We start from the raw sequence: 19417 nt of genomic DNA on the forward strand, positions 1-19417 counted from the left end.
CTGCTGTTCGGGTCCCCATGAGAATGCAACACCCTTCCGGGTCAATCTGGTGAGCGGCACTGCGATCTTGGAGAAATCCTTAATAAATCTCCGATAGTACCCTGCCAACCTAAGGAAACTCCTAATCTCAGAGGGTGACTTCGGCACCTCCCAACTCATCACAGCCTCAACCTTGGCCGGATCGAACAATATCCCTTCCTGATTAACAACATGTCCTAGAAATTGGACCTCCCGCAACCAGAAGTCACATTTGGAGAACTTTGCATAAAGCTTCTCCGACCTTAATACCTCAAGGACCTCCCTCAAATGCTCCTCATGCTGCTCTCTAGATCTCGAATACACTAGGATGTCGTCGATAAATACAATCACTGACCGATCCAACATCGGCCTGCATACCCTGTTCATGAGATCCATGAACACAGCCGGGGCATTGGTGAGCCCGAAAGGCATCACCACAAACTCATAATGCCCATATCGCGTCCTAAACGCTGTCTTCTGGACGTCCTCATCCCGCACTCTCACCTGATGGTACCCTGACCTCAGATCGATCTTGGAAAACCAAGATGCTCCTTGCAACTGATCGAATAAATCATCGATCCTCGGTAACGGGTAACGGTTCTTGACCGTCAACTTGTTCAACTCCCGGTAATCAATGCACATCCGGTGTGAACCATCCTTCTTCTTGACGAATAGAATAGGTGCTCCCCACGGCGAGCTGCTCGGCCGAATGAATCCCTTCCCCAGCAACTCCTGGAGCTGCGAGGACAACTCTTGCATCTCTGGAGGTGCAAGACAATAAGGCACCTTAGCAATAGGCGCGGCCCCCGGAACCAGATCGATACCAAACTCTACTTGCCTCACAGGAGGTACTCCCGACAGCTCCTCGGGGAAAACATTTGGAAACTCACGCACCACTGGGACCTCCTCCACTGACCTCGGTCTCTCGGAAGCCTCCCGCGTATCCATCACATACGCCACAAAACCCTTACAGCCCTGCTGTAGACACTGCCTCGCCCTAGCGGCCGAACAAAAAGCTGATCCCGAACGGGTACCCTCGCCGTACACCGAAAGAACTCCCCCACCAGGGTCTCGTATAGTCACCAGCTGATGCTCACAGTCGATGACGGCGCCGAATCGGCTCAACCAGTCCATGCCCACAATGACACAGACATCACCCATCGCAATAGGAATCAGGTCAATCGGAAACTCAACCCCGAAAATCTCTAACACACATCCCCGGAGAACCTCCGTGGCACTAATCACTCTCTCGTCAGCTATAGAAACTCTCAGAGGCCGGCTCAACGACTCACGACTAATGTTGATATGCTGACTAAAAGCCAAGGATACAAAGGACCTACTCGCACCCGAGTCAAATAATACTAAAGCAGGCACAGAGTTCACAAGGAAGGTACCTACGTATATCATAACATAAGCATAACATCGCGACATCAAAATAAATACATAAAATACAGTATACCTGCCACAACATCGGGCGCAGCGCGGACCTCCTCCGCAGTCAGCTGAAAATCTCTCCCACGAGCCCTCGGGACCTCGGCCTTCACCGGTCGAGTCGCAGTGGCTCTGGCAGTAGGTGCAGATCCCTGAAGAAGCTGAGGGCACTCGGCCTTCCGATGGCCTGTCTGGTTGCAATGAAAGCAAACCGTAAACCCCTTGGGGCACTCCCTAGCAATGTGCCCCTCCTTGCCACACTTGTAGCAAGCACCAGCTCGACACGCCCCATCGTGACCCTTGCCGCACTTTCCGCAAGTGCGGCCCTTCGGGCCTCCCGTCCTCGAATCGGCGGACTTGGTCCGCTTGGTTGCCGGCTGAGACTGAGCCGGCCGCCGGTCCACCTGCTGAGACTCGGCCTCCTCCCTGGCCTGGGTCTCCAACTCGATCTCGCGCTTCCTGGCATTCGCCTGAAGCTCAGCAAAGGTATGATAGGTGGAGTTTGACACAAACTCCCGGATATCCCTCCTCAAAACACCCAAGTACCGGCTCATCCGAGCCTGCTCTGTGGGCACCAGCTCGGGGCAGAACATCGCCCTCTCATGAAACCTCCGCGTGATCACCGCAACCGAATCAGTACCCTGCTTGAGGGTCAAGAACTCCTGAACCAATCGTTCCCTCTCCACCGGGGGAACGTACTCGTCTCTGAACATAGCAGTAAACCCCTCCCATGTCACTGCTGAAATCTCTGCCAAAGTGAAGTTCGCCGTCACGAACTTCCACCAATCCTTCGCTCCCAGACGGAGTTGGTTCAAAGCGAACCGTACCCTCAGGTGCTCCGGACATGAACAAGTGTAGAAGCACCCCTCAATATCAGCGATCCACCTCATCGCAGCAATCGGATCCTGCGTCCCATCGAACTCAGGTGGCTTCGTGTTGCTGAATTCCCGGAACAGCAACGAGTCACCCCCCTGTGGTCTGGCAGCGGCCACAGCTGCGGTAGCTGCAGCAGCTGCAGCTTCAGTCAATGCGGCGTACCGCTCCTCAAACGTCTCCATCAGGGTGGTCTTAATAGACCCAAACATCTCCGGGATCTCAACCCGGATCGTCGCAGCTACCTCCTCGTGAATCATCTGACGAATCTCCTCGTCACTCACACCGCTCGAACTCACTCCGTGGCGTGGTCTAACCATGATGTCTCTGAAATACAACATAAAACTATCAGAGACTCCATCGAGTATAATCGCACTCGATAACGCAACCCTACTCAGTCTCCGATATCCAGGGATTCTTACTTGGGTTTCCCACTGACCCGGTGTCTTCGGTAGTACGGGCCCAATACTACCGACCACACCGCATCAGCATTCGTCCCAAATCTTCCTCCCCAAACCCCGGATAGTGAGTACTCTACTTCTGATATGCACTATCTACCTGCACGCTATCGAGCATCTCATATCGGCAAACTCCCTAGACTAAGGCATCACAAATCAGGCCACTCTAGTCCTATCATGAATACCTAATCTTCTAGCATGCATAACAATTCATATCATAATTCATCTCATAACATAACATTGTAAGGTATTTTGGGGATCTTTACCGTTCGGGCGCTGACTGATCGTACACACTACTTCTTTCTTGTTTACCACAAAATCATTTATAAAAGTTTATGCCTTTATTTTTAAAAGTTTTCCTCAAATCCTCGGTTTGAGTTCAGTTACGCCCGAAGGTGCACCCGAATCCCTCAAACCAAGGCTCTGATACCAATTGTAACAACGCAAATTTTCAAACAAAATTTTCATTTCAAAAATAAAGTATTTTCATTCAAACAAAGCATAATTATTCCAAGTGTTATGTCAAAATACAATTCATAGAATTCCCAAGATCTCAAAACATCAATCAGTGTGTACACATCACGCCGGCGCCTTCCCACGGTCCTCGCTAGTACCTGAAACACATACGTAACAACTGTAAGCATAAATGCTTAGTGAGTTCCCCAATATACAACTTACGCATATACGCCTTTCCAGGCCCTGACCTTCCGGTCCACAACACAACGCCTTCCGGCCCATAACATAATCGCCTTCCGGCCCATACATATTGCCTTCCGGCCCATATAAACATACATAGCACGCATAAAAATTAACTTACCACATATAGCACGTATATCACATATCATATCCGACCTCCCGGTCACACAGTCAAACCCTTCCGGGTACAGTATAGTGAGAAGACTCACCTCGTGAATACTGAAAGCTAGCAAATCCTGAAATCACTCGTGCTCGATCCGCCGAGCTACAAACTCCCTATAACATCATATATCTCTTATTAACACTTTTATCTTCTAAGTTAACTGACCCTAAGAAGTCACACATAGGTCAACTCTGGTCAACGGTCAACGGTCAACTCCACCGGACTCGGCGAGTCTAGACGTCCTCCAATCCTCTAAGATTCCCCTTCTACTCGTCGAGTATCCTCTTTGACCCGAAGAGTTACTCCTGGAAGAATCGCGGGGCCACCCCGACTCAACTCGCCGAGTCTGAAGAACAACTCAACGAGTCCCAGTTATTCTTCAAGCTACTCGCCGAGTCTGTTCATCGGACTCGGCGAGTCCATGCCATGCAACCGCTCAAACTGTTTCCTAAGGTCAGAACTGCTCCGACCATTCATAGGTCTGGCTTTCCTAGACTGGTCCATCACGTAAGGTCCTCATTTCGGTGCTCATGATACACCCCAAGACTTATAATTTACATATTGACCTAAGGCATAAGGATTCCAATCCAAAACCTTCATCAATTCCCGAAATGCACAGGCATGGGACATTCTGGACCTCCAAAGGTCCCAATACAGGGTTACAATCGTTTGGGGGACTAGGGTAACATTCAATCTAGCCACAAAAGGGTTCCATAAACCCTAATTCTCTAAACACATCACCATAGCAGAGTATACTCGAATTCTTACCTGGATGATGTACTCTCTGTGTCCCCAATCCTCAGAATGTGACTCCCTTGCTGTTCCTTTAGCCAAGCCCTTCTCTTCCTTGCACAACAACTCCTTCAAAATCACCAATGGCCTTTAACCTTGCTCCAGATGCACACAATCGATTTAGGGTTCCTCTCAGAAGGCTAAAAATGAACAATGACGGCCAATAAGTCCCTTTTATACGTCCCAAACCTGAACGGTTAGGGTTTTCGCTAAACAACGCAGACTCGCCGAGTCCATATCTGGACTCGTCGAGTCCAGTCGTGAACCCGCGACCAGGTCTGCGATCCTACTTGGCGAGTCTAGGCTCCAACTCGCCGAGTTCCCTCTTAAAACACCCCAAAAACATAATTTTAACAATACCTGAGATTCCGGGCTATTACAATTCTCCCCCACTAGGATTAGACTTCGCCCTCGAAGTCTCACTCTGAAAATAGTTCCGGGTGCTGCTTCCGCATCTCACGTTCCGGCTCCCAAGTCATTTCCGATCCCTTCCGGTGTTGCCACTGAACCAACACCAGAGGTACCTCCTTGTTCCTCAGAACCTTGATCTTCCGATCCCTGATGGCCACTGGTCTCTCTGCATAATTCAGGCTCGCATCCACCTGAATATCCTCTAATGGGACCATTGCCGACTCATCGGCTATGCACTTCCTCAATTGCGACACATGAAAAGTGTCGTGGATCTGCCCCAACTCCGCTGGCAACTCCAAACGATAGGCTACCCAGCCTATCCTTGCAATCACACGAAATGGCCCAATATACTGGGGCCCCAACTTGCCCCTCTTCCTGAATCGAATCACTCCTTTCCAAGGAGAGACCTTCAGGAGAACGAAGTCGCCGACTTGAAACTCAAGCTCGGATCGGCGCCTATCTGCGTAGCTCTTCTGTCGGCTCTGGGCGGTCAATAACCTCTGTCTAACTTGCTGAATCTGCTCTGTCGTCTGAAGCACGATCTCTGTGCTGCCCATCACTCTCTGTCCCACCTCTCCCCAACAAATGGGGGTCCGACACCTCCTAGCATACAACAGCTCAAAAGGTGGCATACCAATGCTCGAATGATGGCTGTTGTTGTAGGAAAACTCTGCCAAGGGTAAATACGCATCCCAGCTACCCCCGAAGTCTAACACACACGCTTGAAGCATGTCCTCCAGCGTCTGAATTGTCCCCTCGTTCTGACCGTCTGTCTGGGGATGGTATGCGGTACTAAAATGCAATTTAGTACCCAGCTCCTCATGGAATTTCTTCCAAAACCTGGAAGTGAAGCGCACATCACGGTCTGAAACAATCGAGGTCGGCACTCCATGCCGAGATACTACTTCTCTCACATATATCTCCGCCAACTTCTCCGCTGAAGAACTCTCGCTGATGGCAAGGAAGTGTGCACTCTTCGTCAACCTATCCACAATCACCCAAATTGCATCAACCCCCCTGGCAGTTCTCGGCAATTTGGTGATGAAATCCATAGTGATCTGTTCCCACTTCCACTCAGGAATCTCCAATGGCTGTAACTTGCCATGCGGTCTCTGGTGCTCGGCCTTAACCCTACGGCAGGTCAAGCACCTCTCAACGAACCATGCGACGTCCCTCTTCATACAGGGCCACCAATACTCCTTCCTCAAATCCAAATACATCTTCGTAGCACCGGGATGGATCGAGAATTTCGATCTACGAGCCTCTTCCATCAAAGTAATACGCGTACCGCCCACGAATGGTACCCAAATCCGACCCTGAAACGTCAGAAGCCCTCGTCCATCCTTAACGAACTCTGAAATTAACCCAACGACCCGCTCTTTCTTCTGCATCTCTGGTCTCACAGCCTCGGCCTGTGCCCCACGAATAGCATCCAATACTAGAGTCATCACAGTTAGTCTCAAACATACATCTCGCAATGGAGTGCTCTCCGCCCTGCGGCTCAATGCATTGGCTACCACATTAGCCTTGCCTGGGTGGTACAGGATCTCACAATCATAATCCTTGACCACATCCAACCACCTCCTCTGACGCATATTTAGGTTGGGCTGATCCATCAAATACTTCAAACTCTTATGGTCCGTGTATATCGTACATCGAACCCCATACAGGTAGTGACGCCAAATCTTGAGAGCGAACACTACTGCCCCCAACTCTAAATCATGCGTGGGATATCTCGCCTCATGAGGCTTCAGCTGCCTCGACGCATAAGCTATCACATGACCCCTCTGCATCATGTATGACAACGGTGGGGGGTCCACCCAACACCAACCACAAACGGTGTTTTTCGCGTGATTTATCGTTTTCCGACACGTATGAAATTACAACAATAACCCTAATTGATTTACTTAACTTAAAAATTAACGGAAAACTTTAATAATGAAAATAAATTTTAGACAAAACTTCTAAAACGGTCCCTGTGGTTTTCGAAAATATCAAGTTTATTCCCTAAGTTCGAAAAACCTCGCAGATGGTCCCTGTGGTTTCAATACTTTTAACAAATGGTCCTTTTCGCTAACACCGTTAACATTTAACCGTTAAGTGAAGGGCATTTCAGTCATTTTACCACCACAGGGACCATTTATGAAGTTTGCCTTAATTTTTTTTAAAAAAAAAAGAAAAAAAACATTATTTAGTATTAAAGGGCCCCACCTCTCTCTCTCTCTCTCTCTCTCTCTCTCTCTCTCTTTCTCTCTCTCTCGTAAACATTGTATCTACAGCTTCAGTTTCAACTTCACACACATCCAAATTCACTACCAATGATCCTCTTCTAGCTCGTAGCCAATCTCCAACTTCACTAGTCACATTCTTGCACTTCTTTACCTTGATCTTCACCAAATTAGGACAACCCCAAGCAAAAGCTTCGATTCCTTCATCTAATATTGGACACTTTTTTATACAGAGCTTCTTCAAAGCAACACATTTTGATGCTATGCCTGAAATCTCCCCATCAGCTATTTTTTCGCTTCCACATAGAGCTAATCTTTCTAGCGTTTGACAGTTTGTAGCGATTGCTTCTAGGCTTGCTGAGTTAGGGTTGACCCCAATTAGAACAAGTTCTTGAAGGTTTGAACTGTGTTTAGCAATCGCTGTCAAACCCTCTTTTCCTATCCTGTTTGTTCTCCATCCATCGATGTGAAGCTTACTTACAGTGCTCAGCAATGGCGACAACCCTAGTATTTGTGCATTATGGTGTCTTGACGATGTGTAGAATTTTCAATTTGGAGAAATTAGAGAGGGATGAAAGCCCAACATCGGTCACCTGTAGTCTCTCCAGATGAACTTCAACCAAACAACTATCTGCAGTCGCTATCGTCTCCAATAACCTATCCCAATCGGCTAAGCATCAGAGAAATTTCAACGTCTTCAGTTTTTTTGCACTGCTAATTAAAGGTCCGAAGAAATGGCCGTTGTATAGCTCCTTAAGACATATACTTTTGAGCGAGGAAGTCGCCGCCCCTGGCCCAATCGGCTCCGCTGCTCCTCCGTCGTTGATGCCTCTTAATCGTGATGAGATTAAAACTTAATCTTGAAGATCGATTAGATCTTAAACAGGTGAATAATATTAAACAGCAAGAACACAAAAATAAAGAACAAGTCAAGAATGAATCAAACGAGTCGAATGATTAAAAATAAACCCTCAGAAGAGCTCGACAAAGAACATCAACTGTAGAGGGTTAGTAGGTTTACAGGAACGATAAAGAGAGAAAACTGTAATGCTATCGTTATGCTATCGTCTTCTAGATCGTTAACCTAATATGCATGCAAGCATATACTTATATAGTAAACCTAACGGGCTCTCGGTTGGACAGGCCCAAAACCGGAGCACAAAACATATGGACTAATAGTCGAGCCCAATGACGCAATCCTAGAACGAATCTTCAACCCAACAATCTCCCCCTTTGCGTCAATTGGAGCGAGATATTCACTTGTTACTTGGGCCAGCAGCGGTGGCAGGTACTTTCTTCTTCACGGTATTAAACAGACGCGAGATAAGAGCCAGTATCGTCTGTTTAAACCTGATGTACCATTGGATCATGTCTTCGAAGTATTTAACATCATCCGCTGCATTCTCTTTACACCTTCAGATGATCGTTAACACGTGCTCTAGACAAGCAGTGGTGTAAAGATGTTTGTCAGCTAAAGCAAAGAGACATTTCTGTCCTTCTGCTCTAGTGAACATGACCGAATTGCGTCTCGGGTCGATCTTGCCCATTTTCATTTGATTAAGATCACTGGCCGATCCTACAGGAGCTATCTTCGGTTTCTTCTTGAAGATGGTGGCTACCTCCTGATCCATTAGGGCTACCTCCATGATGTAACAGACTAACATCCTTTTGAGATGGTCTATAATCGGACCATATTCAGCTTCATTCGTCAAGAGGATGTTATGCAAGACGATCCAATCATGAGGATTTAGGTTCGGTAGATCTGCCAGGGATATAAGATGTTCAGTTTTTGCAGACCCTCGAATCACCTTGAACCGAACATTGATGAATCTCCCTTCGGTATAAGGCTTCAATACTCGAACATTCACTATCTTCTGGGCACTCCATGTTAGATACTGAGGACGAGCAGCCTTCAGATAGAAATCAATCAGTTCCTTATCAACCTCAGAGTTCGGATGAGGGACTTCAAAAATATTGGAGAAGGCGTGGAAGATAAACGCCTTTCGAGTCAACGGCATGTCGAACTGCGAATCGACAGAATTATAGCAGTCGAAGGAAATCACCGGCTCGAGCCATAGGATGCTGGGAGTATCTATGGCCTCCTTGATCATTCGCTCCCGAGTCCAGGCAGGGAAGAGAGTCTTCCTGCTCTCAAGGAGATCGTGGGCTTCTTTCTTCTTGCGTTCGGCTTCTTCAGCCTCTCGCGCCACACGATTGACATCATTATCAACATTGCGACTGTTTTTACGTTTCAACAAGTCCGCAATGGTTTCTTTATCTTCATCTTCATCTTCTTCCTCAGCTATGCTCTTCCCTTTATCCTTCACACCCGAACCCGAAGTTTGACCAGTCGGAGGTGGTTCGGTAGTGTGAGTAGCTTTGGAGGAAGGAGGTGGTTTCGATCCGGACTTCATCCCTTCTCCCCCTTGTTTCGGATTGGACACGAAACTAGGTAAGCCTTCGATTTTGCTGAGAAGGTCCATGGCAGGAGAAAGTTTTTCAGCAAGGGTTCGCCTCACCGAATGGTTGAGAATCGGATCGTGTGCTTCCAAGATGTTAGATAGGGCAGCGTGTACATCCGAAACACATGTTTTTATGACCTCCCTTTCGGATCGAAGAGCTTTAAGCTGTTGCTGTGAGTTTGATAGCTGAGTGCTCTTGACCTTTAGGGCGATGGTTTTTCTTGCCAGAACGTCCATTAGTGAGTTTTCAGCTGCGAGGTCCTCTTGAAGCTTAGCGAGGCGCTCATCAATGGAGGCACGAAGGGCCGAGTTGTCGTCGCTTATGGATTGGCGAAGGGTAGCGAACGATGTCAACTCCGTGGAGACGAACGTGGCCAATTGTTGAACGATTGGTTCCAACGTTGTCTTGGTGGCATCAGCGCTCTCCTGTAAGGACTTCAACAGGGTAGAGGCATCTGAGAATAGTTTATCGACTTTTGCGGTCGCAGCCTCACAGGCTTTTGTAGAGGCGTCTATGGCGGCAGTGGCTGAAGCTACCGAATCATGCTGAGCCCTAGAGAAGGCATCAACAATCTTCTGAAGAGCGGCTTCAGAGAGAGAGAGGACTGGTTGTTGGAATAAGAAGCAAGAAGTAAGTCAACCTTCTCGTTAAGCTCCTTAAGATGCTTCTTTGTCACTGGAGCATCATCCTCCTCGTCACTTTGAACTTGAAACAGACTAAAATAGACCGAATCGAAGGTCATGTGTTCACCGCCAAGAAACGGGTTATCTCCATCAGAGGCATGATCTGGAGATGGTGGGGGTGGTGAAGCTGGGGGTGTGGTGGTTTTTGTAGGTTCAGGTTGAGTGTTGGTTGGGGTAGTTTCGGGTGGTGGTTGAGTGTGGGTAGGTTCGGTTGTATGCTGGGTTTCGGTTTGAGGTGGTTCGGTTACGGGTGGGGTTTCGGTTACAGGTGGTGTTTCGGTTGCAGTTGTGAAAATGGGTGGTGGTATAGGGAAAGAGGTTGGAGGAATAGTGGTAGTGGGGTTTATGGTGGGAATGGAAGTAGGGATTGTTTGAGTGGGTGAAGGAATGGGTGAGTTATGGATTTCCATATCTGGTGTAGGAGATTGGGGTGGGGTGTTGCCTCTTGGAGGGGTTTCGCCTCGTTGAGAGCCGTCCGAATCCGAACTCTCGCCTTCTGAGTCACTCGAAGAGGAAGGGATGACAAGCTTTCGCTTCGGTTGAGTCTTCCTTCTCTTCGGTTGCGGTGACTGGGCAGGTTTTGTTTGCTTCCTCTTCCTGGGAGAAGGACCTTTAGGAGCTTTGGTCACTTGCTTCCCTTTATCCGCCTTTTTGCCCCTGGGAACCGGTTTGTCAGCATCATGGATGGACTTTAGCATTTCCGGTGTAAGTTCCCTAGGACCAGACGCCTTGAACTCTTTAATCGTCCGGATGATCCTGCTGTCGGATGGGACGTCGCCATACATTGTCTCCGGAATAGAGCCAATGAAAGAAAACTTGGATGCATCAGAGACGATGATCTTCGTGGTATGAAAAGTACCGACCGAAGACATCGATGCACCAGTAGCAGTGGGAATATCCAACTTATCCATCGCCCATTTGGTGATAAGAATCCAGAACCGGGCAAACGACACCTCAGAATGTCGTGATGAAGAAGAAAGGCTCTGGATGAGCTGTTGCCATAGGACCAACCCAAAGTCTAGGTTGAGTTCGTTGTAAATTGCGTACATAATCGACAAGAACAGTCGACTAGCACCATCGGATCCTGAGCTCCGTTCAGATAAGCCCTTGAAGAGGACTGTGAACATGCCGTTCCACTGCGGCGGCAAGCAGGATTTCTTGAACTTTGCGACGGAGACGAGCGCCTTCGTGTACCCCATGTTATAGAACATGTTGTAAAGATGCCCAATCGGAATCGTCTCCGGATTAATTCTCGATGGGTCAGCAGCCAAACCTAGCAAAGTACCAAAACGTTGTCGTGAAATGGAGGTCTTGTGATCAGCAACCTCGAAGAAGACGCGCTCAACTGCTTTGTCGTAATAGGCAGTCGCATACACATGCGAGAGAATCACCATAGGCACAGATTCAATCCTGGAGAGAGCAGGAGCGATTTGGGAGTACTTCAGGCACTCGATGATCGGCGACATATAAGAGTCGTACGCCAGAGGGTTTAGATCGATCACCAAGCATTGTTGTGGACGAATAGGAAGGATGTGTGAGGTAGCATGGACTGAGGATGATTCTGCCATTGTTGAAGGTTGAAGAAGAAGATGAACAATGAAGCTTTTGGTATTTTTTGCTCTCTTGAAATTTCGGATGCAGTAAAGAGGTAAATGGGAGTAGAGACTGCCTTTTATAGTGATTGTAAGGAGAGAGAAAAATCTGTTCAAATCTTCTATGCGTGACAGTTAAGGCATGCGATGATCACGTAGGAGAGAGAATGTCAGATTCCTAGGATCACGCCGCCCAACAAGCGCCGTTTCAGAATAAACCGGTTCAAATCCTCACGCGCCTTTAAGTGCCAGAGAGGAATCGCTTGAAATTCGCACACGCGTCCAATATGTCAGTAAAAGAGTGGACGTTTCAAATTCACACGCGCCCCTTTTTACCGTCTTTTGAAATTCAATCCTTTTAACTCCCGCCTGAGTCAGCAACCCTTCGTCTTATCTTTTGAATAATTTGCCCACGTGGATGATTTTTGACCACAGCTTGATAATTAACCACCAAAGCAATAATACAGCCTGTAATTATTAGTAACGGAATTTTGGAAAATCAAAGATTTTCGTGCTAAGAGTGTAAAAAGAAAATAAATAAAACAACTCTTTTTAGGAATGATTGTGATGTCAATAATGACACGAAACAAATGATCCCGGGCACGAATCTCTTCCTTCAAGGTCAAGAGAGACCTTAAAGTGTTAATGCGGATTCCCGTTGAATTACAATCAAACACTTATTAATAAATGTTGAAAGGTTCTTTCATTTAGGCTACGTAAGGGTGGCTTCGCTTTGATTCAACAATTCTAATCTTGAAATAAGAAAGAAAGTGAATAAAGTACTTGTGAGACCAGTGTAGTCTGTTGAACAAGTAGACAGTAATTAATATTAAATTGGCTTGGAAAATATAAAATCTCGAAAAAAAAAAATTGAAAACTGGATCCCAAGGGAAGAAATGTTATGGTGTTTAACAATTTCATAGGAATCACATAAAATAAAATTTGAGATTTCATGATGGTACATCCGTCAATTCTTTGGTGAAAACTTGAGCAAATTAATTGTTCACCGTCAATTCAGAATTGGTGTTGAATTTTGGGTTTCACTCAGCTCGTAGTGGCACGAAACTAAGATCATAAACACAACTGTTGTGTAACCATAAACCTCAGTGGTAATTTCTGAGAGTCTCAAGGGTTACGTTGATGAAACGAATGTAATGGAGAAATGTAATGGAGATGGTGTAAGAAGATAAAGTACCTCTGCTGCGAAAATAAGGACTAAGCAGAAAACTCTTAACTCATGTGAGAAGAGAGTGAGGTAGCTCACGATTAGAATAAATGTGGTAGCCTTATTGGGAAGACAAGGTTTGTTTATACCAGGTCATGAAGGCTATTATTCAAAATCTTATGAGGCTTGGGACACATACAGCAGCATGCTTCTAGGGACACTTAAGTAATCCAACAATTATATCCCCATAAAAGAACGAACATACAAACAAAATTAAAAGAGAAAAATATTTTTGGAGTTTTTGAAATATATTAAAGAAATAAAAAAAATAAAAGAAAATAAAAAATAATAAAAAATAAGTAAGAAAAAAATAAGACTTAGAAAAAGTAAAAAAAAACTTTGGAAAAATTTGAAAAACCGAACCCGAACGTTCGGTTGGATTCGGTTGGGAAAAATTTGAAAAACCGAACCCGAGCGTTCGGTTGGTTTCCGTTGAAGAAAATTTTGAAAAACCGAACCCGAGGGTTCGGTTGGTTTCGGTTGAAGAAAATTTTGAAAAACCGAACCCGAGCGTTCGGTTGGTTTCGGTTGAAGAAAATTTTGAAAAACCGAACCCGAGCGTTCGGTTGGTTTCGGTTCAAGAAAATTTTGAAAAACCGAACCCGAGCGTTCGGTTGGTTTCGGTTCAAGAAAATTTTGAAAAACCGAACCCGAGCGTTCGGTTGGTTTTGGTTCAAGAAAATTTTGAAAAAACGAACCCGAACCTTCGGTAGGTTTCGGTTTTGGAAAATTTTGAGAAACCGAACTCGAACCTTCGGTAGGTTTCGGTTTTGGAAAATTTTGAGAAACCAAACCCGAACCTTCGGTAGGTTTTAGTTTTGGAAAATTTTGAGAAACCGAACCCGAACCTTCGGTAGGTTTCGGTTTTGGAAAATTTTAGAAAACCAAGGAATTTAGACATGCAATCAGAAAATACTTTTAACAATAAGATAAACAACTTTGTACAAGAAATATACAACTAAGAAAACTACCTTTGTGGTGATGAGCGAGTCAGATGATTTAACCGAACCTGAACGTTCGGTCAATTTCGCTTCTTACGTTTGAGATTGAGAGGTAGTGTGAGGTACTGACTCTGATTCCATCATACCTAGCCCTTGCAGTATTCTGTTGAATGATGCTTCAGGAAGAGCTTTGGTAAAGACGTCAGCCAGTTGATCAGTGGTTCGAACAAAGTGTACTTCGACGTTTCCATCTTCCACGTGGTCTTTGATGAAGTGATACCTCAGTGCTATGTGTTTGGTTTTAGAGTGTTGCACTGGGTTATGACAGATCCTAATTGCACTTTCAGAGTCACAATATAGTGGAATTTTCTTCATATTGAGTCCATAGTCTCGAGTTGACTCTGGATCCAAATCACTTGAGAGGTGCAGGATGCAGCGGCTATGTATTCCGCTTCGGCAGTAGACAACGACACGCACGTTTGTTTCTTGGATTGCCAGCTGACCAACTTCCCGTCAAGGAATTGACAGCCACCAGTGGTGCTTTTTCTGTCGAGTCCACATCCTCCAAGGTCAGCATCTGAATAGGCTTGAACGAAGAAGCCTGAGTTGGAAGGATACCATAGACCTAAGGAGGTGGTTCGCTTGAGATAGCGTAAAATGTTCTTCACTGCAAGCATGTGAGGTTCGCGTGGGTTTGCCTGAAATCGAGCACAATAACACACAGAAAACATGATGTCAGGCCTGCTAGCAGTAAGATACATTAGTGAGCCTATGCCATTGGGACTTTGACTTTGGAGTCTCCCATCATACCAAACTTTGCTAGGAGAGTCTTTGTGTAAGCTTCCTGATTGATAAAGATGCCTTCGGGTTCCTGTCTTATGTTTAAACCAAGGAAAAAGTTAATAGGACCCATTGAGCTCATTTCAAATTTAGTCTCCATCAACTTTCTGAATTCAACTGTTAGGCTGGGATTCGTAGAGCCAAAGATGATGTCATCGACATAAATTTGAACTATCATAAGGTGGTTACCTTCCTTGTTGTGAAAGAAAGTTGGGTCAACCGAACCTTGTTTGAATTTAGACATCTTTAAGAATTTAGTTAGCGTTTCATACCAGGCTCTCGGAGCTTGTTTAAGGCCATACACAACTTTATCCAGAATATAGCAATGATTTGGATACTTTTCGTTCACGAACCCAGGAGGTTGCTCCATATACACGGTTTCTTCGAGTTCTCCATTAAGAAATGAACACTTGACATCCATTTGGAAAACTTCAAAGTTTTTGTGGGCAGCATAAGCAAGAAATATTCTTACAGATTCCAGTCTAGCTACAGGAGCGAAAATCTCTTCATAGTCAATCCCTTCCTCCTGACAATATCCCTTTACTACCAGACGAGCTTTGTTCCTTATAACATTCCCTTCCTTGTCCATTTTATTCCTAAAGACCCATTTGAGACCAACAACTGAGGCATCTGGAGGAGTTGGAATGAGGCGCCAGACTTTGTTCCTTTCAAATTCGTTCAGTTCGTCTTGCATTGCTTGAACCCAATCGGAGTGATCGAGAGCAATGTTAACTGTCTTCGGTTCAACTTTTGATACGAATGAGTTAAACATAAAAAACTCAACCTTTGAAAATAAGGATGTCTGTTTTGCCTTCAGTTGTGATCGGGTCAGAACCTTTTCGGAGACATCACCAACCAGTTGAGAGATAGGATGATCTCTGGTCCATTTGGTAAGAGGAGGATAATGCAAAATCTTTGGTTCCAGTGAACTCACTGAGAACGAATGTTATCGGATTTGAGAGTTTATCGGAATGAAATCGTAACAGGTGCGAACGTTAGTCAAAATCAAAAAGTCAAAATTGAGTTTTTGAGTTTGTTTCACCTGCGAACGTTCATTGACTATGATTCGCTGTGAACCTGTGATTGGATTCGGTTTTATTGAAGATTCGCATTGGGTTATGATGGATTGATTCGGAGCGAAAGTCAAGGAATCGGAGTTGCCTTGTTTCACACTGTGGTTCGCATCTAGAACAGATTCGCACTATTGGACACGGATTCGGAGTCCTAGTAGGCACGCACGAAAGGCTTAATCGGTGTTATTGGTTGATCGTGGTTGGACTTGAGGTTTCGTTTGCAAACATTCGTTTGACGTCGCCATTATAGTGATTCTTTTAATCGTCCGTCTAAATGGGGAAGAACACTACCGAGTTACATTTTTAGTCCCTACAACTTCCGCGATTTGACACTTTTGATCCCTGTTACTTTCGCAGTTTGGCGGTTATGGACTATTTCCAGAATCTGTTACAAATGAAGGGGGATATGATGCAAATTTATTATTTTAATCCCCTAACTTTCAGCAAAGTGACAGTTTCAGCCCGTTTTTCGAAAAGTTTGCAAATTTGAGGGCCGGTGAACAGTTTTGAATTCATTAACGCACATATCTTTTTCGTGAACAGAAAAATAAAGATTCCATCAAGTCTTGGCGGTTCAGAAAGTCGTTTATCGTGATAACGTCATGTTGGGCTGAAGTTCTGTTTTGTATTGCGTCTTTTGGGCTCGTAGATTAGCCTTGTATTCTCCGGTTTGGGCCTGTCCTACCGAGAGCCTTTTATGTATTGTATATAAGTTATCGCTTGCATGCATATTAGGTTAAGATTCAAGATTTCTGTTTTAGCGTTCCAGAGTTTACGATATTGCTCTCTTGTAATCTTCCAATCCTTTACAGTTGATGTTCTTAATCGAGCTCTTCTAAGGATTTTGTTTAATCATTCGACACGTTTGATTCAAGCTGTTTGTTCTTATTATTGCGTTCTGCCTTGTTATTTATATTGTGTTCTTGCAGTTTCATATTCATATACCTGTTCATGATCTAATCGATCTTTATAGATTAAAAGTTATTATTTTTAAATCTCATCAATTGGTATCAGAGCAGGAGGCTGTGTAATCGATACACTTCTTTTCTGTGAAAAAGATTTTCATTAGGGTTTTCCGCAATCATCGATATTTATTGAGCCGTCATCTTAATTGACGTATCTTAGTATTTATTGTTTTGCCCTAATCTGCTTTATTACAAGTCTGATCTTTGAACAGGTTATTACGATCATTATGGACGCAACGCAATCAAACCCTATTAATATTTCCAACAGCATTGGTTCGACGACAAAGATTCCAATCTTATACACCCATGACTATGAAGTATGGGCACATCATTTTGAAGATTACGTGATTGGATCGGAGGACAATGGTTTTCTCATATGGGAAGCCATTATCAATGGACCATTTTCTCATTCCGCGACATCCAGAGTTATTAAGACGCAAAAAGAATACAACGATTTGCTCAAGGACGTGACGAATATTGCGCAGGATGAGAAAGATAAATTCCAGTGCAATATTAAGGCACTAAGGTTGATCAGATTCGCCCTTCAGTCCGACACATTCAGACTAGTCAGCTCATGCACTACGGCGAAGGAAGTGTGGGATAGACTTCGCGAACTGTATTCAACAGATGAAGATCTTGAACACTCCATTCAAACCTTGCTTCTATCTGAGTTTGGAGAATTCAGGCAAGGGGCCGAAGAAACCGTGACCCAGACGTTTGATCGCTTCAATCATCTTCTCAGCAAGATGATCAAACACGACATTGAAAGGAAGCTCATCGAACAAAAGGTTACTTTCTTGAACGGACTGAGATCGGAATGGAGAGCAGTAGTTTCTACAGTCAAAGCCCATGAACAGTTTAAATCATACTCTTTGGCGAAACTGGTGGGTATTCTAAAGTCCCAAGAGAAGATTGTTGTTCAAGAGAAGAACGTTGTGTCCAGTCTTGGTTCGTTGGCCCTCCTATCTAAAAGTAAAGCCGTGATGGAGGATGAAGAGCTCAACTTGGAAGAATATGACCTCACAACTGAGGATTATGCCATGATGGTATCCAATCCTAAGAGGTTCATAAAGAAGAGATTCCCCAGCAAAAAAAACCGAAACTGGCAGGGGAGTTATAGCTCTGAAAAGGCAAACAATGAACCGAAGGCTGAGGAGTCCAAGAAGGAACCGAAGGCGGATGGTGATTCCGGAGTAAGCTGTTTTTACTGTGGTGGCAAGAACCACTATGCTAAGGACTGTGTTCTTAAAAAGATGGCTGAAAAGGATGACGGAAAGGATGAGGAAGCCGTACTGCAGAAGAGGTTGGATGAGCTGAGGAAGAAAAAGTCTACCGCTAACCCTTCTATTAATGCTCTTATTGTGCAGGGTTCGATTAATAACGATGAGTTCGGTAGCACCGAAGTTTGGTCTACTGACTCAGAAGACGAAGAAGTGAGGAAGCCTACTCATGGAAAGGCTTATATGGCTAAGGAGGAAAGCAGTGGTGGAAAATGCTTCATGGTGTCAAGCGCATCTCAAATGAGGGGATACAATACCGATGGAGGAAGCAATGGACCGAAAGTGCAGGAAGATATGTGCTTCACAGCCAAACCACTCAGCCAACAGTTCAATGAGCTTGATGAACTGATAAAGAAGGTACAATCTGTTTTTATTTCATCTAAAGTACCATCATCCTCATATGAGAAAGAACTAAGAAACGTTAACACAAGAATTTCTCATTTAGATAGTAGCTTAACTCAAACTAGAGTCACCAATTCTAACCTGACTGATCAATTAAGCAGGGTGGCGTCGAAGAGTGAGGAGCGGCGTATGTGGATTGAGTTAAAAGAGTCGGAATTAATTAAAGTCAAAGACGAAAACATTTATTTGCAGAGAGACAATTTGAAATTGTTAAAACAACGAAATGTTTTTTGTTTAATAGCTAAACGTTTATATTCCAATATTACTCAGCTGCACTTGGACTGTGAGATAGGCAAAAAGATCCACCGTATGATTTTACCATTCCTAGAATTTAAGGAGGATGAAATTGATGCTGAAGCTTACAATTGTGAGAGTGTGATTTCGTCTGATGATGTCAACCCAACTTATCAAATTGGACTGGACAAAATTGAGTCCTTCATTAAATCCAAAGACCATAAGGACATGCTCAAAAATCTGTTGGACGAAAATGATAGACTTAAACTGAGAACCGAAACCATACAAAAGTTTGACTCTCTAAATGCCAAAGTAAGCTCAGAAAATAAAATTGATGTTGAAAATGCATCTGAGCTTAACGAGGACGAAAACATGAGTGAAATTTCTGTAGAGGATACGGTTGACTGCTCAGAATTTGTGAAAAGCGAAACTGAAAACCACAAAAATCTTGTTTCTGAAAATTCTGTGGAATTCGCTAGATTGTCCCAACAAAAGTCCCCGAAATTGGTAGAAAAGGCTGTTGTCTATCAAAAGGTCAGAACCACTCCGAATCAGGTATACAAAGTGACTGGAGTAACCGAACATCAGACAGCTGAACTCACGGCTATTGTTAACGAAGACAATGCTGATGGCTGTGATGAGTTCTTCT

General features: G+C 44.8%; 1 pseudogene; it reads right to left on the bottom strand.

Annotated features, from left to right (window-relative positions):
• Positions 1–6754: 6754 nt before the first annotated feature.
• LOC122196318 (F-box protein SKIP2-like) overlaps positions 6755–19417 on the bottom strand; it is a 29217-nt pseudogene continuing 16554 nt past the window's right edge.

Source organism: Lactuca sativa, chromosome 8, assembly GCF_002870075.4.
Source record: "Lactuca sativa cultivar Salinas chromosome 8, Lsat_Salinas_v11, whole genome shotgun sequence".
Lineage (NCBI taxonomy): Eukaryota > Viridiplantae > Streptophyta > Magnoliopsida > Asterales > Asteraceae > Lactuca > Lactuca sativa.